The sequence below is a fragment of the Epinephelus fuscoguttatus genome, linkage group LG1, assembly GCF_011397635.1.
Source record: "Epinephelus fuscoguttatus linkage group LG1, E.fuscoguttatus.final_Chr_v1".
NCBI lineage: Eukaryota > Metazoa > Chordata > Actinopteri > Perciformes > Serranidae > Epinephelus > Epinephelus fuscoguttatus.
The window spans coordinates 14,147,193-14,171,421 of record NC_064752.1 but is presented as its reverse complement, the minus strand read 5'-3'; the positions used below and the strand labels follow the sequence as shown (position 1 = coordinate 14,171,421).

General features: G+C 41.5%; 1 protein-coding gene across 1 annotated transcript in view; it reads right to left on the bottom strand.

Annotated features, from left to right (window-relative positions):
• The window catches only part of LOC125879015 (metabotropic glutamate receptor 4-like), a 277,294-nt gene extending 253,280 nt beyond the window's left edge, over positions 1-24,014 (bottom strand). Inside the window, exon 1 of the mRNA XM_049560999.1 lies at positions 23,538-24,014. The gene's annotated coding sequence lies outside the window, so the exon portion shown is untranslated. The remainder of the gene's footprint in view (positions 1-23,537) is intronic.
• Positions 24,015-24,229: the final 215 nt, after the last annotated feature.

Genomic DNA, 24,229 nt, shown 5'->3' with positions numbered 1-24,229 from the left:
TGTTACCCACAGAATCAAAAGTCGAGTCAAAGATGCTTCCTGAGCGAGGGCTCTGACCAGAGAAAACTGGACTCAGCAATGTTTCATCTGCTAGCAATGAGCTTCTGCCTCTCCTGTCCCTTTAAAGCAATCACAAACTGGCCGGTATCTCTGTGTGCAGTGTAATGACTTCTCAAGCCCTGATTTCTGGGTAGTCAACTTTAAATTGTCCAAATAGTTACCTGCCGCTGCCATCTGGAGCTGCCATCGCTGCCAAGTGTAGCTTTAAAGGTCCCATGGTATGCTTGTTTTCAGGCTCATATTTGTACTATAGGTTCCCACTAAAGCACGTTTACATGCTTTAACATTCAAACAACACTTTATTTTTCCTCACGCTGTCCATGCTGGCACACCTGCGTTCACCCTCTGCCTTAAAAGCCTTGTTTAGCACCTGTCTCTTTAATCCCCCTCCTAAAAAGGACCAGTCTGCTTTAACTTGTTGGTGTTTCAGGGTCCGTCACACCTGCACTCTCGATGTTTATGCACCATCACTACAGACAATTTCTACCTTTATATATTGTAGCTGTGACATCACAACTTTAAAAAGACATGTAAATCTAACTTTTTAGAACATGGAACCTTTAAAGGAGTAATTCGCCAATATTCAATCAGCTTTGTATCTTAACAGTATTTGTAAATGAACTGCAGTAATCTCCATATTACCAGTGCCCAGATGTCCCCGCTTATCTCCCAGCAAAAGGCATCATCTGGCATATTTTCACTGGCTGTTGTCAGGCCCCTAGGAAAATAGTTCAGCCTATCTTCCATTGTTTCCCAGTGGCCACTCACGGTATTGCAGCAAAAATATCTTGCAACCCAAAAAGCGTTTTCCCACCAGACTACCATTGTAAAAGAGATGTCTGTAAAACTATTAGCAGGACACCTCAAACTGCAAACAAGGTCAGTTGTAAAACTTTCCTTAAGCCAAATAAGTGGAGTAAAAGTGAATTAAAAATCTGTTGCTTAGGAGGATGCCATGGAGGAGGCGTCTGAATGCATGCTGACCTCGTAACTGAAGCGGCAACTAGAGGCTGGAAAGCTAAGGCGCAACAGATCGAGGTGGGGACCAGTATCTGGTTATTATTATACATCTATGGCTGTTGTTCAAACTACATATTGTACTTTCTTGTTTTCATATGCCTGCTACCCATAGATTTCAATGGCATTTATTCATTCCAGTGGAGTTTCTAGCTTCTGAGTTTACTTCCACAGTACGCTGCAGAGGTGCAGGGAATTTTTTTTACTGCAATACCACTAGTGGCCACTGGGAGAAATTTCCTGCAAGGCTAAGCAGCTTTTCCGGTGGCTGTGGCACATGGGAGAAGTTTTCATTGTAGGCTTTCCCCAGGAAATCTCTTTCTGACAGAAATCTATTTATTTTAACCCGAACAGTGATTTTTTTCCTCACATTATTCCTTTCTGGTAGAAAGCCCTTGAGGAAAATTTCTCCCAGCTGAGCCTGCCACCACCACTGCCCCTCTTTCTCTTTCAAACTCAGATCAAACTGTAAAACTAAGCAGTGTTGATCATACATAAGCCAAAATCTGTAACTACATTTCGTGTTTCTCGCCAAAAAATGTCTTTAGAAACAAATTTTAAAGCACTGTTTGGCTGTAATATGAGTTTGTAATATGAGTTTGGTTGCCATACTTTCCTGTATTATAAAAATGAAGGCTGAAAGAGATCAAACAGTAAAACTAAGCAGTGCTGATCAAATATAAACCAAGATTCTATTACTGGGTTGCCTTTCGTTTGCCTTAATTTCTTTTAAGAAACATGGTTCAGTTTAAGATCCAACAGTAATTCAAGATCATTTGTTTCCAGCCAGCCACCATATTGTTTCCTGTGAAAAAACAGCCAAGCTTGCTTTATATCACCCACCAGCTGGGGCGTTTATTGGTCTGGTGCCGCTTGAGCAAAAGTGAATGTCACAGTCGTTTCCCTCTGTTTTCTTTGATCATGTTGCACCATTGTCAAAGGAATTTGTGTCTTTCTGCTGCATAGACAGCCCAGTTTTATGAAAAGACTGTCTCCCCAACAGTGAAATACTTCTTTAAGCAATATGAACCCACATATCATGTGTTTACTGCAGCATCTGCAATGTTGACAGCTTGTGGCAAGATTGAAATAGTTTTCATGGGAGCTTCAATCCGAGCAGGACTGCACCTCTCCCCGTGCCTCTGATTGCAGGTCCTATGAATTTTTGAGTGTGCATCGCGGTGACATACAGGAGGTCTTAGCATATAAAATCATATAGCGTTAGGGGCCCCAAGGCTTCCTGTTCCTGCCGCGGTCCTTCCCGCTTGACATTAAGACCAGAACATGCTCTCTCAGAGGAAAAGCCCAGCTTCTGCCTTTTAATGAAAGGTGTTCATCATCACCTTGTCAGCAACAGTGTGTGACTACGACAGGTTGACGCCACTTAGTCTCCCTGAGGGGAGCTTCGGCTGTCAGGCAGAATTTGCAGTCCTGCCATTTTACCTTGACAGACGAACCAACCTGGACAGGACAGGAGAGCGGGGCCACATAATGGGCCCTCCAGTTGTCTTCACCTTTAAAAAAAAATGATTTGGATGACATTCGTGTCCTATTTGAGTCCTTATAGCTGCATCTTGTTCTGCTGTGCTAGTCATTCTGTGTTTACACCAACAAATGAATCAGAGCATTACTTTCACCATCATTCATCGCCCACGCCATCACATCACCATCCTCGAAAGGCCCTCAAAGGTCAGTGTGGCGGTGATGACCGGTCTCTCCCTTGGCTGCCACGAGCGAGCGCTTTCGCTTTGCCCCAGTTCCCCTTGCATGGCTGAGCCCTGATCGCAGGCGTAAGGGGGGTTACAGTAATGCTAGCTGACATCCTGAGAAGCTGTGATTGCTTAGAGGGCTTTGTGGGCGGGCTGGGTGGATGGTGTGGGTGGCGGCGGAGGGATAGGGGCCGTGTCTCACAAGGACCTTTAACAGCCTTTTAAAAGCTCTGCGAGGGCCGGCCTGACGCCAGCCACTCACAGGAGAGAAATCGCTGACAGAGTCAAAGCAAAGGAGGGCGGTGGGGAAGAGAGGCGAGCAGGAGCGCGCAGCAGTTCCTGGAATGCCTTTTGAGTTTATCACGTAGTCCTGTGATCTCTGCAATGATCCAGACACACCACAACCTAATCGCCCTCACTGTAGTCACTGTGTAATTACAACCATTTGCACTAAATAATTCACCAAAAGCAACCGCTGAAATAACATCCAGCACTCATGGAATGCACTTCTGCGAGCTTTTCCACTGCAGCCTATTACACCACTTTAGTCTTTGTCGGGTCAGCCTGGCCACAGAGATAGAGACATCCTGCATTACAATCCCATGACCCGGCACCACTCACAGCAAGTTCAGAGTGCTGTGTTTGACCTATAAAGGTTTGACTAAATTGGCTAATACCATGCTCCTCTGTTTCTGTGGACAATCATTCATCAGACGGGGAGAGGGAAAAAAAGACATTATCCAAAAAGAACACTAAAGTCCTGGGAAGCTTTATTACTCTCATTTCTTCAATAACTCCCTCAGACTTCCAGTTGCGTGCCATATTTCATCTGGCGCTGAAGAATGAGTTTTCTGACAGTGAACATGAGAAATGCAAGAGACTCAATGGGCACGGTTGGAGGGGGGCAGCCTACCCACAGAAGATCACAGCAGTGGCAATGAATGCATCAGAAAACACTGCTGTAGGCGAGCATAAGTCAACAGTGCCTAATGTGAGCCTTTGGTATGCATGATGTTAAATAGATTGTGAAAATGCTCTTTTCATGACTAAGATGGAGCTTTTCATTAATCCTGGAGCTGAACCTGCCTCCGCAAAACAACGAGCATCCCTCGCGGGAAAGACAAAACACCCACGGTGGGCTAGAGGGATCTCAGAAGAGCTCTCATGGACTCACTTGCTTTGCATCCGCCCCCCTAGCCGCGCGTGCATTTGCATGTTTGTAGATATGTGTCACATGTCATATGTGTAGCATGCTGTAATAGGTGCCTATATTCCTGAGTGTGTATCATCCCCTGCCTATGTATGCGCCTTTCAACGGCAAGTATGTGCGCTTTTGTGCTCTGCATGCAGAGTGTAGGTGGATGTGGTTCAGACAGAAATTCACACAACTTAAATCATATTCTGCCTTTTATGTGTGCATGTGCAGCAGTTGGTCAGAGGAGATATAGGGTTTTGATTTTATTTTAAGCACCCCCTGTTAATGATGCCTACATGCAAAGGATTAGAGAAATAGCACGTAAATATTCACGTGTGTGAATGCTGATAAGTCTGCTCAAGCTACTTTTTTTTTCGTATTTGCTGCGATAGGAAAAATACTACAGGAATAACTCGCACAACTCAATTTAGCACAAATCCCCTCTGCTTGTTCCTTGCCTACCTTCCTTCCTTCCTTCCTTCTTCAGCTCTATCTTCCATTAATTAAAAGTCAGCATTAAGAGGACGTGTGTGCAAACACATTTGTGCACACACACGTTCATTTGCAACCACAATTTGCAAGCTAAATTGCAGTGCCGGGGCTGCGCTTGAGGTAGATTATCACATAAATTGAATCATGCCAGTTTGCCTTTGTGTGCCTGCGTGTACATCTGCACAAGTGATTGCAAGTTTCACTTTAATAGGCCCAGTGCCACTGGTGGCTGTAAACGGTGCACCGCAGATTCAAAATAAAACAGGTTTCACTGTCAAACTGTCATCCTGTCATGCTTTGTTAAAAAGAAGGCAGAGGCAGTTTAATCAGCCGTTGCAAAGTTAAATGAATCACCACAGGACATCAGAGGATTCAGACTTCGCTTTGGTGCCCATAGACGCTAATTCTAGGGCACATCAGCCATATAGCAGCTATAAAGCTTTCTTCATGTTCTGTCGATTCTCCAGAACCCGCACCGCACTAATCTCATCACAGCAAGCCCAGCAATCTATTTCTGAGCAGAGCCATTTTTTGAATCAAACACCTTCCTCCCAGCCGGCAGAGTGTGAGCGTGAGAACCGGAGCTGTCCGCAGGTAACGGCCCAGGCATCCATTTGTAATGCTGATGTCTGAGCCAATAATTGCAGCCCCTTTATCAACACCTGTGCTGATAAGCAGTGGCTGTGTGTAAATCTCATCTGCAGCAGAGGGACTCATTGTAGAAATCAACGTAAAACCTGCATCTACTGCTGTTAAAACTGCAGATTTCTTTTTTCTCATGCTGTCCCAAATGGAAGGGAAGCAACAGAGCGGCTAAAAGTAGTGCATCTGCAAGGCTTCATTATATATCACTGTAACTACATGACCTGAAATCCTCTCAACAAGCATTTCACCTTAAGTGTGTTGAATGGATAGTTTTAGGACGAGTTTAAAAAAAAAAAGTGGAATGTATAATTCAGACTTGTCTCCATTATACAGGAACACATTTGGGAAGATATTTTCCTGCACGACAGGCATGCAGACATCTGTGTGCGTGCACAGACACCAATCTTTGGGGGCGTCATTCTCACTAGAATGGATCCTATTGTGCCCATGACTGCAATAACAAGAACAAAGGCAGCATTTTAGAGTATAAGAGAAGCATTTACCATATGGATTTGGAACGAACTGCTTATCTGGTGGTACAGTTTGAAATGCATTTGGGTGATAAATTAAAGGGAGAAACAACATAAAGGTGTTGGGCCATCACAAGCAGCCAGAACAGCTTCAGAGCTCATTTCACAAGAACTCTTCCAAAAGATATTGCCTGATTTGGTGTTTTGATGATGATGAGCTGAGAGAGTGCTGTATAACACGTCGCTTAGACATCTACTGTTAAAATGTTGTCTCCTGGAAATGATGGTTCAATAGAACTAATTTGCAACAAGAAATATGTTTTGAGAGAAACATTATGCTGAATGGATTATGTTTTGTATCATCATAAGGAAACTGTTTAAATAAAAATATGGTAAATGGATGGACTTACTACTCAAAGCGCTTTAACAACTCTTGTCTAACACATTCTCATCCCAACTTGTCAAATACCGTCGCTTTGTCGGTGACCCTACACATCAAAATATGACCCTCTGGGTTCCCTTCCTACGTCAGGTTTGGACATTCAGTTTACAGAAAATGTACAGCTTCAGCTTGTTAAAAGCAATTCTTATTTTCCAAAATAAACTTACAACATAGGTAAAACACCTCATTCTTAGGTTTACATCCTTAGGTTAAGGCAGGGGTAGCCACATGGAGCCACTTACACTTCTTCAGCTCCTCTCCAGTGGCTCCATGTGGCTTTGACAAAAAATTACATGGAAATTATCCCATTCTCCAGTGGTAAAAATGTGTAGCCTATACATCAAAAAATTAAAACGCACGTCTATGGCCTGGTGCCGTTTCCTCTAAATTTTGCCAAACCGCAATAGCAGTGGCTTGTCTTGAGTCTCCCTGACTAGCCATGGATTCCAAATTCTAAAAAAGTAAAAGTCTTGGAGACATATTACAAAATGCAATAGTGTGTGAATAGATTCATTTGCTTTTACCATCAATGCTGCAAAGTTAAAGTGCCAAATAATCATAAATAGCCCACTGCAGAGGAGCCAAAAACATATTAATGTATCCTGATTTAGACCTACTGGTGATGTTGATGGGCTCATATGTTTGGTGACTCCAGGCAGATTCTTTTTATATTTTTTTTGGTCAAAAATGGCTTTTTTGATCATAAAGGTTGCTGACCCCTGAGTTCAGGCAACAAAAGTTATTTTTATTCATTTTTTATTCAACAAGAAAAACCTCTTGAGATTAGAAATCTCTTTTTCAAGAGAGTCCTGGCCAAGACTGGCAGCAATATAAAGCTACAGACAACACAGAACAAAAGCACAAAGCAAAAAATGTGCAACTCCAAAACAAGTAAAATAAAACACAAAAAGAGATCACTACAAAGAAAAATTAAAAAGTAAGTTGACATATTTTATAAGTGAACCATAAAAACAACAAATACACGCCAGTTTGAGCATGAGTAGCACTCCTTTATTGTTTTGTTTTTTGTTTTTGTTTTGTCTTTTTTGTTTTTCCTCTGTGTCCTCAATACCTCCACCAAGGAGGTTATGTTTTCGCCGCCGTTGGTCTCTTGGTGGTGATTGGTTGAAGCAAAGTGGATAAAATAATAAAATAGTGCTAAATAGCACTGTGTATTTGGAATAGACTCATTCCATGATGAAAAAATGAAAAACAAAATAAATACACCACAGTGTCTCCATGGTGAAGGCATATATAACCTAATAATGATAGTGATGCAAATAACCTAATTGTGATGCAGGCTGCAAAATCTGATGCAGAGGGGGAGGGAATATCACCTACTTGGTGGAGGTCTGCACTCTCTGAGTGCTTTTCTAGTTTACTTTGTCTTCATTTGTATTGTATGTTTCTGTCTTACTTTGTCTCATCTCTTTTGTCTGTTTATATGTCCGTGCACTTGTCTTCACTTGTTATCATCGTGTTACACAATATAAAAAAAGAAAAAGAAAAACAAGGGCAACTACAAACAATTAAAAAGAACAGCTAAAACACACCTTGACGTTGGCATATAGATGATTGCATACAAAATTTCTGCAACAGTGCTTTGAAACCGCCTCAAGGAATCAATGAGTGCAACTTTAAAGCCTTCTGCAGAAGATTCCACACATAATGAGCTGCAAACCTAAATGCTCGTTTGCCATACTTGGTATGTATCCAAGGTATAGACAATAAAAACACGTTCTGTGAACAGACAGCATTGCCTTTTTCAATTTTTTGCTTAATGCACACATAAAAATGCTGGAAGTAGGCCAAGAATAACTTTGTAAACAAGAGAATGCCAATGAAAAAGTCTACGGAATTTTAAAGAGAGCCACTGAACCTGAGCAGAGTTAGTGGCTTACAGCTGGTGATGAATCTAAATGCACCATGATACACAGAGTCCAGAGCATGCAAACACTGGGAGGGTGCATTCATATAGGCTATAATACATCCCCATAATCAAGCACAGTCAAGATAGTGGCACAGACTGGTCTTTTGGGGGTTAGGTTTAGAAAAAAAACATGGTTTGGTCTAAAAGAAGTTTGTTTGTTACTAGTTACATTACATACATCATATGACATACATCACTAGCATAGCATGCTATACATACTAGCACACTACACTCTTGTTAAAATAACTCTATTGAAATCTGGGAAACATACAGAGGGCTCCTGGGTGAAAGTCCGGAGATTGTTTGATCCATTCATGTGGACTTTCTCGATCTTATACTACTGTAATTGCCATGGCATTGCAAACTGCCAACCTAGTGCAGATCACACCACCACAAAGGCTGCCTCTGTGCGTCTGACACCAACATCCACCAACAAAGCAACAGTATTTGCCAAGCTGGGAGTGAGAACGAGCTGACTTGTCACATTCACCCATTCGCATACACATTCACACACTGGCAGCTGAGGCTGCCGTACAAGGTTCCACCTGCTACCCAGTTAAACATTCACACACTTACTGTACAGCAACTGGAGGTGTAGTGTCTTGCCCCAAGATACTTTGACCTGTGAAATGGAGGAGCTGGGGATTGGTAGGCAACCTGCTCTACCTCCTGAGCCACAGTATCCACCATACTTCAAAATGTTCACTGACAAAGTATTATTTGTTTTCCTACAATGTCTACACATGCAAAACCCTTACCTTAAACCAAGTGCTCAGAGCACTTGGTTTAAGGTAAGGGAAACATTGCGGTCTTCTTTAAATACTGAAAAAGCAAAAAGTAGCTTGCAGCGTGAGAGTTGTTGTGTTTACCTTATTAACATTTAACTAGAGCTGCAATATTTCCTGACATTTATCGAAGTGGACCAAAAGTACACTGTACTCAGGATACAAGCCCATTGTCATCTGCTGATCTCCTTGACCCCACCACTGCACATGTTCTCAGTATTGTGTTACACATGTCAAGGTGGGTGTCAGGCAGTAAGGCTTGTCTGCATTTGTTGTGCCTTTTTTTATGTTCTTCCTCTAATTTCAGTCCTCTCATTTATTCAAGGCTTTCTTAAGCTGTTAAAATCAATATGTTTTATATCAGCAATGAATCAAAGGACAAGAGCCCTGTGTGTAATGTGAAGGGAGGTGCTCATAGTGACAAACCCACACAAAATCATCACATGACTCTGCAGTCCTTGTCAACACTACAGAGCTTTTCAGCATCCTTCAGCTGGGCACCAAACAGCAGTGTTTTGACCGTGGTGGTATTTTGTTGTGCTACTAACGTGTGCTTCCTCCTTCAGTCTTAATGACGCCATTTGATGTGTGAAGGGCGACGGGTGTGATTCCAAACAAGCCACACAGTTCCTGCTTTGAATGTTTGCATTCTACTCTGTCAGCTCTTTGCCTCGCTGCTGTGTCTAGAGTTTGTTATATTTCCTGGGCATGTTCATTTGTTTTTCTTATTTTGGACTTTGTCTGCCCTGAAGTCAAATCCTATAACCCCACCTTTTTTTTTTTTTTTTTTTTTTTTTTAAATGCACTGAAAATAAACACATTAGTTGTTGAAACAGTAATCTGTTTCTGTGCCAACTCGAGGAAGACAGGTCTATTTCATGTTGTGTCTCAGCCATCCCCAGACAGGTATAACAGACAGACTGTAGTGGAGCATTTAAAGCCGGCAGTTTCCCTCAGGAAATCTAAAAAGAGACTGAATATTGAATTTACATTCATCAGGTGGACACAAACACAACTCCAAATGAAAGCTTATGTTGCTCCATGTCTGCTGGATGTGTAAATAAGCAACTGTCTACTAAAGTCATGATAATATGTCAGCTATATGTTTACAGCTGGTTGCACTGCCCCCAAGTGGCCAAAAAATAAATTAATGCACTCTCATTTAACCTCTCACAATGTTGCAGTTTGACATCATTAAAGGGAGTGGTTACAGGTGCAACAGAGCACACTGAGCAGCGAAACACTTCTTTCAATCCTGATATTAAGTTACTCTTAAAGGCCTGACGCGCCAAGCTGACAACAGAGAACTAGTGGCGATGAAGGCTGACTGTTGCATTGCCTCACGTTGCAGGTTTTATAGCCAAATAGTTGCACTTGAACACACCACAGAGATTACAGCCAACAGCCAAACAGCAGGTCTGTTCTGCGCCTGTGTGAGAGGAAATAACTCTCAATCCTCATCACAGACCTGTACCGGGTTGGGTAACGGGTAAAAATATGTGTACAGACACAGGTAAAAATGAACTACACACAGGTATAACCCTTTCAGAATAAAACTCATGAAAAAGATGTGCAGTATATGTGTAATATTTTGACATCAAAATCACTTTTATCAAGCTACAATTTTTTTTTTTTTTTTTGACAATTATTTTGACAGTCAATGATACAAGTTGAACCTTTGACCCCGTCTTCACATTCAGCACCGACATGGAGGACTCCAGCACTGAAACTTTGCAGCCCGAGGGTGAGGTGGCAGCCTCCATCGAGTTCAAGACACCTGGGGAGGATCCTTTTGAGGTTTTATGTCGGTGGAAGAAGCATGCAAAAATGTTTCCTAACCTGGCAGTGATTGCGAGGAATGTTTTTGCCATCCAAGCCTCGAGCGCAGCCAGTGAAAGAGACTTTTCTTCCACTGGATTTGTAAGTCAAGTTTGGAGGACCCAGCTTAATATCAGTTACTGTAGCCTGTGTGTGTTTAATCATGTGTGCGGGTTGGGTCGTGGGACTTTTATTAACAGGTACAGCTTTGACTTAGACATAATGATTGGTAACGGGTCTGTTCTGGTACTGATAGGTTATGAGCGGTTGTGGATTTTAAAAAGATGGACCCGTGCAGGACTCTGTTCATCATTCAAAAAATGGGTAACAGAAGACCAGCAGGACGGATTTAAGACATTAGTTAGCTCATTAACAACACAACCTACTGAAAGAACAAATACTTACCATGTGCCAATGAACAATAACACAAACATCAACCATTTATGCAAAAGAGCCTAATGGCTAAAAAAAAATCTAACCTATTTAACAAGATGATCTCACGCCCTCTTGGCTCTAATTGTTTTGTTCGCTTTCCTTACTTCCATTTCTCTTCTCGTGTGCTGAGCTGAGCTGCCAGTCAGGGTGATTTCATTCACCTATGGGCTCGACCTTCTCCGACACCGATTCAACATGCTGAATCAGCCAAAAAACAGCCGACAAGGGCCGCCTATTTTCAACAATCCCATAGCAAAAACTAGGGCAGCAGATGCTCACCAACAGCCTGACACTTACCAACCGCCCACCATCGGCTAGTACAACCCAATTGCCAAAATAAATGTTGGCACTTCTGCAAACCACAGATATGTAACATTTGTATGTCTCATATGTAGCCAGTATCTTGAACACTGTGGTTAAATGTGGTTATTAACATTCACCCCTGCTGGTCTTGAACAGTGGTCCGCTGCTGTCTCACCTAGGTGTCCAACCATGCACCATCCCCTCTTCCTCCTGATGAGAAACTCAGCTCCTATACATGTAACATGAATTACGCATGAAACGCACATATGTAACATAACCGTGGTTAGCAGAAATGTAATCTTGCTATTCTTATGTCAAATAATGACTGTTATCCACATTATCATGGGTTTTGCATTGGTATTGGGAGACAAGAACTCTGACAAATTCACTCTGCAGGTTTGCACAGACAGTCTTCATGAAAAAATACATTTAAAAGAAACAAAATAAGTTGTTGATATGCACTTTTTTAAAGGACTGAGAAATACTGCAGACTAAACTACCTCCGAAGATGCTAATCTGAGAAGTGGTTTCAAGGGAATGTGAGCACAAATGGGATATACAGAGTGCAGTGCAGCGTGATCACAGTAGACTGGTGCCTCTGTCCGGTTACACCCACATTCAGAGGTGGAAAGAATATCCAAGCAGGAGCATTGCTATGTCGTTAAATTTTACTCAGGCCATGCTTGAGCTGAACTAAAAGAACAGCATCTATCTACCTTTCTATCTATCTATCTGAAGTATTTCTTACATCACAGAAAGTATCTATCTATCTTTTTATCTGAAGTATTTCTTACATCACTAAAAGCACCTTGGTTGTACTGGGTTATAATGGTGGTAAAGAGGAAAGATAAAGTATGTCTAAATATGGTTTCTGAAAAGCTGGGACGTGAGAGCAGCTCCTTTTTTTTATCGTTTCATTATGCAGGTGCAATACAGCAGAAGCACTGAAATCAGCAAACATTACACAGCCGTCTATGAATAGCAGGAGAAGAAATCACAGGTGATAGTTTGGGAAAATAGGAGGCAACAGTTACTGGTAACATCAGAGCTGTCACAGCTCCCAGCTCTCTGGTGTCATTGTAACTGTCACTCTTTGGGTAGGAAAGAAGTGAACACGAGAGTCTGCAGCGCTTTTATGGATGCCATAATTTAATGTCAGGGACCGAATGCATTCAGGCGCTGCTCGTTAATATATATTGTCTTGGAAGGGCTCATGTCTATATGTTAATGGAGTTTATTAATGCAAAGACGGGAGTAGTGGGAGAAGCAGGCAGGAGGGGAGCTGGTTAACAGGGTGGTATACAGGGAGCTTGAAGGAAGCTAGCGGGTTCAGGAGGGAAGGATATCTCATATCTTCATTTTGAAGATTTTACTATGATTATCAAGGGGCTCATTCGTCACACATTTGTTTCCTCCCACGTTGGTTTAATTAAATCGTAACTCCAACACCACTTTGTCTCTGAGATAGTTCACACAAAAAAAGGTAAAATCTCTTGTTGGTGCATATTCCATAATCATGGTTAGTCATGTCATTAAAGGGAAGGTTCGGATCTTTTGAGGTGGGGTTGTATGAGGTACTTAGCCATAGTCAGTGTATTAAATACAGTAGATGTTGGTCGGCACATCCTCAGTTTGGAGAAGCAGGCTGGAGTCCGACATGGAAGCTAGGCATTGTTATGCTGTGGATGGAGGCAGCAGCAAAATGTCTTTTAGTCACCTAAAAAAGTCCCTCCTAAAACATATCAAGAACATTTTAAGTGTATGCTATATTTAGAATATTTTCACTGCTTTACCTTTCTGTGAGTCGGCCTGTTCTGGCGAGGAAGTCATTAACAGCTTGAGATTCCCATTTAGGTTCTAGTCAAAGCCTCCATTGACAAAAGCAGTCATTTCAACTTGCTGAACACAAGCAGCTTAATCAATATGTTTATACTAAAATTTAATCAAATGATTGTGTGATGTGAAAGGTGTCACCAACAATCACAGATTTACCTGACCTTTCAGCTCTTTGTTTTGGTTTAACAGCCACAACTTAACTGATTTGGTTTATAGTGTCCTTTTACATCCACAGCACAGCAGGCAGCTGTTTACACCAAAAAAGCTCTAAAAATGTACTATACGCAATTTGCCCAGCACCAAACAGCAGACAGATACAGTTAGCAACTAGCTGGTAATGAACATAGCTGAGCAATTAGCAACTACAGAGACAGATATTTTCCTAAAAGGTGACAGAGACCAAGAACAGAGAGTAATATTGGACACACAACTCCACATAATGATTGTGTTGCTTCATGTCTGTTGAACCTGTTTAAAGGCAAATGTTTGCTGAGCCGTTTGCCATATAATTATAAAATAATATCATCATAATAATAATTATAATACATTTTATTTACAGGCACCTTTCATGACACATAAGGTAACCTTACGGGCAAAGACAGAGAAAATAACGGCTGATTTAAAAAGTCATTGAGATAAGGAGTAAAGTAACATCAAATAAATAAATAAATAAATAATAAAATAATAATATTGCCCCCCCAGGTGGCCAAAAAGGTTATTGCAACTCTTACAAGTTTCCCTTGAGTTGTAAAATATCTTCAGTGTGTGACGTTCCTAACATAATAGATATGTAGGGTATTTTTTATTTGTGTTGTTTTGTGTGTTTTAGGTCTGCTGAATATTTTTGTTAGCTATTCTTGTGTTATTTAAAACATTACAATAAAAATCTAATGTTTCATGCATTGAAGGTTGAACTTAATGTTGAAAACAATGGTATTCCCATCTGTCTCCTGTACTATAATTTGTGCTTCCCTCCAGTCTCAGTTTCCCACGATGCCTCTCAGCAACCCAAAGAGAAGACGAGCGGCTATGTTACAGTAATTTCCAGCAAATATGGACCTGTGGGCAATGGGCACACGAGTACAGCTTGATATCCAGCTTGTGAACATGTGGCTGTATCTGTGATCTCGGCTGTTCCTTTTACTCCTGCAGTATTTTCCCCCTGCTGCCTTTTAGTCTGTTGAGGCCACTTATAGTGGAGAGAGTAAAAGTGAAAGAGTGATGCCTCCGCCCGCTCTGTGATGTAGGCCCACTGCTCCCTGTGTGAATGTTGAACAGTGGTGCACTATAGTAAGAGCTGCTCTTTTTGTGTATTTTCTGTCTTTGTACTATTACAGTTTCTTCCTCAATTTCTCCCCACTACTTATTCTAACACATTATATTGTTTATTTTCTTTTTAGTGTGTATTTTTGTGCTGTATATTTATTGTTTTATATTTATATTAAAACTCAAACTCATATATATAATCATCTCTACACTAAAAAGTTCATCATCAAGTGCAGTTACATCATCGTACAGTGTTCTGCTTATTTCAAAACACACAAAAGAAGAGGCGAAGTCTTTGGAAATTGCCATCACTTTTTAAAAAGGTAAAAAAGTTTTCCATTGCAGTTGCATAAACATATTTATGTGCCACCATGCCCTCTGTGTTTGGCCAGTTATCCGAATAAATAAGAAAAACACATCACAAACAACAAAATGGCCCCAAAATGCACAGTGAGTAAACAAAAGCTGCTTTTATAGGCGTCAAAGTGCTTTGAGTTGAATTTCTACTTCAATAGAGGCGTGTATTTATTATGTACATAAAAGCACACCAAAGCACATTTCCCTTCCATCAGTGTGACAGGCATACTGCAATCTAACAGACGTGATCCACCTGCACCTCTCTTTAGAGAATATTTATTGCTGTCTAAAGTAAATGTTTCTCAGACACACTTGTTTATGTATAAATACCTGAATTGTAGGTGAGATCTCCCAGATACATTTCATTTTTTTTTTTTTTTTTATCTTATCTTTAAACATTCACTCGCATTCAACTGGGCAGAGAATGATTTCCAGTCACCTTGCAAGAAAACATCCATTTTCTAATCAAATTTAAAGGTTTGCAGTTGTGGTTTTCTTTGAATATAACACTGAGTTATCTTCCATGCCAGCTGTTAGGGCACAGTTAAAGGTCCAGTGTGCAGGATTTAATGACATCTAGTGGTGAGAGTGCAGAGCTGAAACTTCTCACGTGTGCCAAGCGTGTAGGAGAACAATGGTGGCCGACCAAAGAAACCAAATGGCCCTATCTAGAGCTGGTGTTAGATTTGTTCGTTCTGGGCTACTGTAGAAACAACATGGCAGACTCTGTGGAAGAGGACTCACTATGTAGATATAAACAGCTCATTCTGAGGCAACAAAAACACAATGATTTTTTATTTTCAGGTGATTATACACTAATGAAAACATAGTTATATTATATTCCACTTCTGCCAATAGATGCTCCTGAACCAAGCAGTGAAGCAACAAGGACACAGGAGTTGTTGACAAAATCATGGGAAATGAGGAAATGGACAACTAGTCCTATAAAAGAGGTCAACATAATGTAACTATACTCACTATAATAACTAAACAAGGCGTTAACTGAGCAAACCGACCTGTCAAAATGACAAACAAGGGGGCATACATAGTGGCTTGGCCAAATCAAATAATACACAAGGGGTAACCAAAATGGACGGCAACTACATCTAAATACAAAGCAAATCTAACAACAACCAAACCCCCCCCATGACACTGGAGTGGTTTGATCCAATGAGTTGGCTCCAGGATCGAAGGCTGAATCCAAATGGACTTGCGGACTGAGCCCTCGTGGACTTCAGTTGAACGTAATTTGATGGATTTACTGTCATCACGTAAAGTCTGCAGGGGCTCGGTCTGCAAGCGGCTGATAGACAGCCCTCGAGACCGTTTTACTCGTTGCCATGGAAATGTTCAGCTATTGCTGCTGTCATATTCACATATATGTCATGTAAGTTGATGAACAGTGCTGAACTCATCTGTTCCTGCAGTTAACAAGATATAAATCCCACGTATAGCTTTTTTTTTTGACTAAACAAAGATGCATCAATACATCTATATAATCAGCTACACAACAGAACAGAACAGAAATGTTTGTGAATAAGGACATGACTATAACTCAATAAACTGGGCATTACCGACATAAGAAGTTTGTTTTTCGGACAATTTTTTTAGCCTCTCATCTTGCAAAGTCTGATAGACTGCAATAATAAAATGCTTTTTTATTCCCTCTACAGCCTGTACTTATACATATCTCTGTATCATGATGGTGGTCGGGTATTTTTTCTGGCAACACCACGTCCGTATTGCAATGAATTGTGGGTTACTGAATCAGTGACTCCCTGGAGGCCCCTTGTGGACTGGTTGAATTGTGGATTTGGACAGCCCTCAGCACTCTCAGACTTTCCATGAACGCATCCGCAAAGTCTGCGAGTCTGCAAGTGTGGTGAAGTCTGGACATTTGGATTCAGCCCAAGAGTCCTCAGCCCTCAGCAATGCCTATTGCTCAACCAAGAAAAGACCTCACCAAACAACCACAGCGACTCAAAGACAAAGAAACAGATGATTAACATCAAACAATTTGCCTGTGTAACCCTACAATCCTAGAATGTGTACACATAAATTAAACAATGCGACATTAAGAGCAAATAAACAGATTCTAAATCAAACCAACTGTATGATGTGAATTATTCAGGTATGTTTGACCATAAATGAAAGTAACTTGTGTAAATAACACACTAAAGGGTGTGGATTGGGAAAACATCACCATGTGTGGCTGTGACCATCACACCTACACACTGGACCTTTAAATGAATTCATCTATAACCTTATGGCAAGACGTTCTATTGGCTGTTTGTTTCTTTCTTTTCTTTTCTATTAGATAGGACAGATTTTATTGTCTGAGTGGGAAATTTGCCTTTGACGTTAGAGTGTCTGCAATTTAAAATCAAAGCAAAACAACAGCATAAAAAAAGAAACAAAAAAAGGGTGTCATGCCATTGTTGTAGCAACCCATTTTTCCAAAACCCCAAAAGTCCAAAAAGTGTCCCATTGGACCAAAAACCCATTTGAGCAGGAATCTGTTATCCTGTAAACAAACACCCATTGCTCTGAGGGCTCACTGTTCCCAGAAATACACCCTGACCCTGTAGTTAGAAAGATTCAATCAGTCGGCCCTGCTGCAGTATGTTTTTTTGTCACTATAGCGATGGCATAACCTGCCTTACTCTGCCTCTTGTTGGCTTTCCCTGATATTACCCTAACCGTAACCATTCCCACTGCTCTTTCCGAAACCTAACTGATCTAACAAACAAGGCAACATGCACTAGCCAATCAGAGGCAGAGCAGGAGGTCATGCCCTCGCTATAGTAGGAAAAAGATTGGCACCAGTTTGGTTTTGGGATAACAGGCTGTCAGACAAATGGGCTTTCGGTCCAATGGGACATTTTCTGGACTATTGGGGTTTGGGAATAATGAGCCGTCAGGACAATGGGCAGTCCCCAAAAAACAACAACACATACATTCATCCATCATTTGCAGGCAGATGCCCAAAATCACAGCAAAACACCAGTAAAAATACAACATATATAACTCTGTATCTACTGTTTATGCTTGCTTGTTTTGTATAGATTGATGTTGTTTCTTTGTGCTATGAGTTCCTTGTGTGTTTGTTTGTTTTGTTTTTGATGATTAATGTCTTTTTTTAAGTTTGTTTACATGGGGGAGGGCGCTGAATGAGCCCTGTGGGCTTCCTTCCTCTCCTGCACTGCAATTACTGTCTTTTCTTTTGTATGTATTTTGTATCGTCATGATTGTGCAACTAAATAAAACATCTCTATAAACAATATAAATATGTTATTTGCAATAGACAGAATCATAATGCTTGTTTACAATGACTTCCAGGTAGAAATCCCCTGCGTCACACACATAAAATGAAGCTGTGCTGAGCAAACGCTGCCATAATTGGGTCATTTTTAGCCACCTGAAAAAAGAGTCATCTAAAAAAAGCAGTATCAGTTTGAGTGTACGCTACATTTGAAATATTTTCACTGCTTTACCTCGCCATCAGACAGCCCTTTCCAATAGGGAACTGAAGACGTTATCGCAAAGCCACCAGTCATTTTACTTCACAAAAACATGGGAGTTGCTGGTCTACTGCTGCCTCAATCAGTTAGCGTGTAAGGTAAAGCGGCGAAAAGATTACAAATATAGTGTACACATAAGCTGATATTAATTTTTTCGGTCACTACAATACTTTTTGCTGCTGCCCTCATCCACAGCAGTACATTCATTAGCTTCCGAGCCAGAAGATTTGGTTCATCAAAGACGCTAGCAAAGCAAAACAGTGCATAAAATAAGCACAGCAGAAACATCAGATTGGTTTAACATGTTTAACTACCGTAAAATTTCAATTAGTAGCCCGGGCTATTATTTGTCTAAATCACTGAACTCAACAGGCTTATATCTGGGAAGGGCGTCTATATGGGACAGGCCATGAATTCCTTTTACACAAAATTGTTGCTTGGCAAAGATGGGAAATGCAATCAAATTGTTTATCTGAACCAGTATGAATATAACTTGTATAATCCGAGTTCACATCTAAAGAACTTCTATTGAAATTTAATGCTTGGCCACCAGACCAGGCTTCTGTTTGAGACAGGCCTTTATTCGTCAAAATGTGTAGCTATACCGGGCTAGTAAAAGGGACTGGGCGTTTAATTGAAGTTTTACCGCATATATCTTACTGATGCGACTGAAAATGACAACAGAAATAACAAGTTTGCCAATTCTACCCAAAAGTAATTGTTGTTATCAGTATGGCATCACCATAATTCGGTCTATAAATAGCAAAATAAGGAGTCCAAGAAAGTTAACTCAGTTTAAAAGTCAGTTTTGCTACTTTCTGGTGATTGACCATTAACTATACATCAGCATTAATGAAGCAAACCCTAATTGGTGCTCTAACTAAACTCCAGGGAATATTTGAATTCCACTCGTGTCTGGCGCTGCAGGCGTGGACTGATTGAAAAAATGGACTCAGGCATGTGGGGAACATTAAATGGACTTGAGTAAAGGTGAGTGTAACGTGATGACAGATTCGAAGGCGAGAGGCAAAAGATGCTCTCGAACCCTGGTGTAAGATAACGTGTATAATCCACTGCAGGGATGTTAAGTGCACTCATTTCACACTCCATTTCACACAACGCTGCCCCAGGAAGAATCTGTGTGTATGTATGATGACTCAGGAAATGCACAACATCACTCTTCTGGATCTTTCTGTTGTTGTTTCTCTCCATTGTTAATAAGTTCAAAATCCAATCGTTTTTCCACACTATTGCAGAATTAATGATATGTCAGGAATATAATAAGGGCCGACTCCATGCTATGTGTGAAATTCATACTAGTCAATGCAAGTCGTTATTTGGCAGTGAATTACTTCACAAGATATATTACCGACGTTAAAATGCTATTTGGGGGTCTAATTTCTACCTGTTGCTTTAGTCTAAATTTACAACCTAGCGCACAAAATTGAAACAGCAGAACCTCAAGAGATAATAGCGTCTGTTTACCTGTTACAAGGACAAACATTTAATTTCCATCCATCAGAAGATAGGGCATCCTCTCAGTGTCAGTGGTCTCTTATGATTCTGATTTAATGGTCTTCATGAACTCCTGCTGATGTAATTCATACGCATCATGTTTCCATTAGCTTAGATATCAGAGACTTTAAGCATTTTCATATATTGTTAACATATAAAATACAAAGAAACTGTCCTCAGAGGAACGAAATGTGGTTCTCTAATTGTAGGATGTTTTCCTGAAACCTGACAGATGACAGGAAATTCATGCACACTTCTAAAGAAATATATCTCTGTGTGTAAGAGTGTAGGTTTTGCTTCAATACCTGGGGGAGACAGGGGGTGTGGGAGTCCTCTGCAAGAAAATATTTAGCATCAAACATTTCATTTACTGCATCCATTGTTATGTGAAAATGTGTGCCTTTTCTGCAGAAATGCAATATAATATAAGTATGTTTTCTTTAGTGTATGACCACCTAAAAATGAAAATTGTTACAATGAGCTGTTTATATCTGCTAACGGAGCAGGCCCTTGCACCACCACATTTCTACGGTAGTTGACACAAACAAACCAAACATTAGCTGGGAGAAATGTTGATTTGTAACTCGAAACTGCTTGATTCGGTGGTTTTACAGGTTTAAATCACTAGGTTGGTTTGTTTTGGGGAGGAAGAGACTTCTGTGGATAATTCAGCTACTGGTAAAAACCTCCTGAACATTTGGATCTTAAATTATCAGAGAAAAAAGGTGAACACAGATTAGCAGGTGCTGGGCGAGCAGCCTGTCTGCAGCGTGCCAAACAGTGTAGAAAAAACACTGATTTGTAATGTGGAACTGCTTGTTTTAGTGTTTTTACCACTTTAAATCACTAGGTTGGTTTGTTTTGGAGACGAAGAGACCTCTGTGGATAATTCAGCTCCCAGTAAAAGCCTCCTGAACGTCAGGTTTAGAAATAATGAACAAACATTAGCAGGTGCTGCACAAGCGGCTTGTCTGCAATGTGCCTAACAGTGTAGGAAAAAACACTGATTTGTAAAGCTAAACTGCTTAATTCAGTGTTTTTATCGGTTTTAATCACGTGGTCCATTTGTTTGGGAGAGGAAGAGACCTCTGCAGGTAATTCGGCTCCTGGTTAAAACCGCCTGAACAATGAACAATGAACACTGAAGAAATTCTAACTGGGAGAAGTTTCACCCAGTTGCAATCTGCAATCCTCACCACTAGATGCCACTAAATCCCCCTATATCTTACACACTGTTCCTTTAAATTTTGACTAATGCACATGTGTCCATCCCGCCTGAAATCTGCTCCGATGTGTGTGCATGCATACTGTGCTAATGCCACATGAGGGTACGACTTAGTGCAGGGATTTTTATTTGTCATGTATTTATTTAGGTATGTTTACTCATTCCTTTTTTCCAGATTAAGTGACCTGTTTTTTATTTTAAGGAAAAAAAAACAGAGCCTGCTGTGTTTGTAGTGTAGCCATGTTTCTCATTTCCCCTGTCTTTACTATGGAAATGTTTGGAAAACCTCCCCAGTGAGCAGATGGCGTCTGCCGGGAGGAGAATGAAGCTAGAACCTGGGCTCTCTATACACTGTGCACACATTTTCCCATTTCCAGCACAAGCCTTTGTAAAAGGGAACAACAGAGGTCTGTCGGGAATTTAACCATGGGTCTGTTTTGGGAAACAGTGCACACGTTTGTTTATTGCCGTCTTGCTCTTGGATCCATGCTGCAGTTACAGTAAAGGGTTTGGAGAGTGAAGAGGCTCTCTGCAGGCTGGAGAGCAGGCTCAAAACCCTCCCTCCCTCCCTCCCTCCTGGAAAGATTTCAATCACTTTGATGATCGTGGTTTCCATCAAGAGAATGTGTTCATTATTTGACCCCACCAGAATGAAATGTAAGGATGCACTTGTATTCCCCGGGCAAACTAATCTACGCCATGCTGGTGTGTCCTCGTGTATTATTAAGCAGAGAATGAAGCAACGCTACAGTATCTGCTTACACTCTGGCCCATGACACATTAAAGAGAACTTTGCAGCAGGCAAACCAGGGGTCTTACGCTGAGTCTGCACTTGCTAAACTAACTCGGAGGACAAGATAAGCCAGGCAAAGCTCGGAAAAGTAAATCTAAGGCTGTTTGAATAAGCCCCTGCACCTTCCTGCTGGCTACAATCTACACACACAGTATTCCTCCCAATCTCTCTCCGGGAGAGATTTCTTAAGCGTGCTTTGTAGCGAGATCCAGGTAGGCTATCAGTCACTGCAGTTGTGAAGAGCATGCCAACGAGAATAACCCAACGTAAGACATAAAATCTATCTCGTGGGGGCTCGCGAAGCTGGATGAGATTGAATTAAAACCTCTCTTTTTGCTGAGTCAGACTCTTTAGATAATTACCCACTGATATGAGGAACATTTCCCCTCTTGGCTGTAAGTTCAGAGGGAATGCAGACAATGGCATATTTGACTGCAATCATGGCAGCCCCCCCACCATGAATTGGAGCAATGAGAGTAAGATAGCACAAAGCTAATCTCTGGCCCCACAATAAGGCCTGAGGGAGCAGCCCAAAATGGAAGCAGTATTAATACCGAGGTCTCTTTGTGTGTCAGGTAGCTTGGCTTCGTCTTACGGTCCTTGACCACTATACCTCCAGCCTTGTGTCTTAAAACACTGGCAGACAAACATGCAAATAAAGCATAATGCACATAGCTGTCAACAAAATAATGGCCTTGAAGTAACAACCGTGCATGCCTAAGTAACCTATTAAAGTTTGCTCTGGGGTACACAGCAGCAGTCTCACATCAGCAGTTCTACCGCTGTCTCCAATCTCGCTTCCACTGCCAGGAGGCTGCACATCTGCACAGCACTGTGACTGACAATCGATGGTTCACACACCGTTCATCCCCCCCCCCCCCCCCATCACCACCCCTCCACATCCACCCCAAACACACACACACACACACACACACACACACACACACACTCGCAGAGACACTCACAAAACACCACCCAGCCAGCCGGGGTGCTCCCCTACGTGACTCAACTTGTTTCAGGGGCTGAGAGGGAGACACGAACACAGAGGTGGAGATTAGATAAATGTGGGGGAGCTGAGGGGAGAAGGAAAAGAAGGAGAAGCGGCTGTTTGCATCCTGTTGTTGCCATTCAGAGTCAAACTGGATTGGCTTGTATTGCAGAAAAGATTTGTCCACGGTTTGGTCTAATCTGCGCGCTTTTCACAGCTGTAACTATAATCATATTTACACCCTGGAGCTCCAGCAGTTTTTGGATATTGAGTCATTCTTTTATCATATTTTTTATGTGTGTGAGTGTGTGTGTGAGTGAGTGAGAGAGAGAGAGAGAGAGAGAGAGAGAGAGAGATACTTGGGGCGCCTCTGCAGCGCAGCGAGGCACAGAGCTCCACACACAAAACGCTGCGCCTTAACGCGTAAAAACAATCAATGCACCTACAGTCCTGGGCGTTGCACTCGTGCTCATGGACAATCCACACATCTACTTTTCAAAAACTGTCACAGCCATTATGAGTCATGAATTGATTTAAGTATAAAAGCAGCGTTGGAAACAGTCGCACCAACATGTTTTTTTTGCGTTGGATCCTCAAATTTGTATCACGGATCCTAATTGTCTCCTCAACGCTCCGCCTTGAGATTTAAGTAAATTTAAGTCACGACGTTTTCTAAACATTTGATTTGGCGTGGATGACCCATTTTTTTTTTACAGCCTGGGTGGCTGTACTTACCCCTATCTCCTGCCCACGAAGAATCCTTTCATAAGAAGTGACCCATATCCAAAGCAAAATCGCATCTTGTTGGGTCTGTCACAATGGGAAGGGAGGGTTTCCTGGCTTTGCTTTGTTTTAAAATTAATTAACACCTAAAGATTGTTTCTGAATAGTATCCAACTGGAATCCACACGCATGTCGAGGCTGCGTCGATCCCCCCAGAATCATCGCTGAGCGCTGTCCACGGAAAAAGTGGTGTTGAAAAAAAAAAAAAAAGTCTTAAGTCCCAACTTTAGGCTGTGAGCGGAGGGGAAATAAATGGCACGTCCAGCACGGCCACTCACTAACACAGCTCCCGAGAAGACAGAATCAGATTTTTACGGGATAATAGAGCGGAGAAGCACATATCCCACACACCCGAGGCGGAGAGCACTTTCGAGCTGATAGACGGAAGACGATACGCGCCCCGTGCACTGGATGTGATTGATGTTACAAGCATCGCAGCACACCGCCTTTATCAGGGAAGAAATGCACCATCAATGAATGAGGAGGGGGGGTAAAGAAAAAATGTGTGAATGCCAGATTACAGTATGTAATACCACCAGCGCTTTGGCAGCGGATGCATAGTCAAAAGTGTGACATGAAGCCTTTGCTTCCATTTGTTATATCTTAACGTCGATTTGGCCGCCTGGTGTCTTACCTCTCAGCTC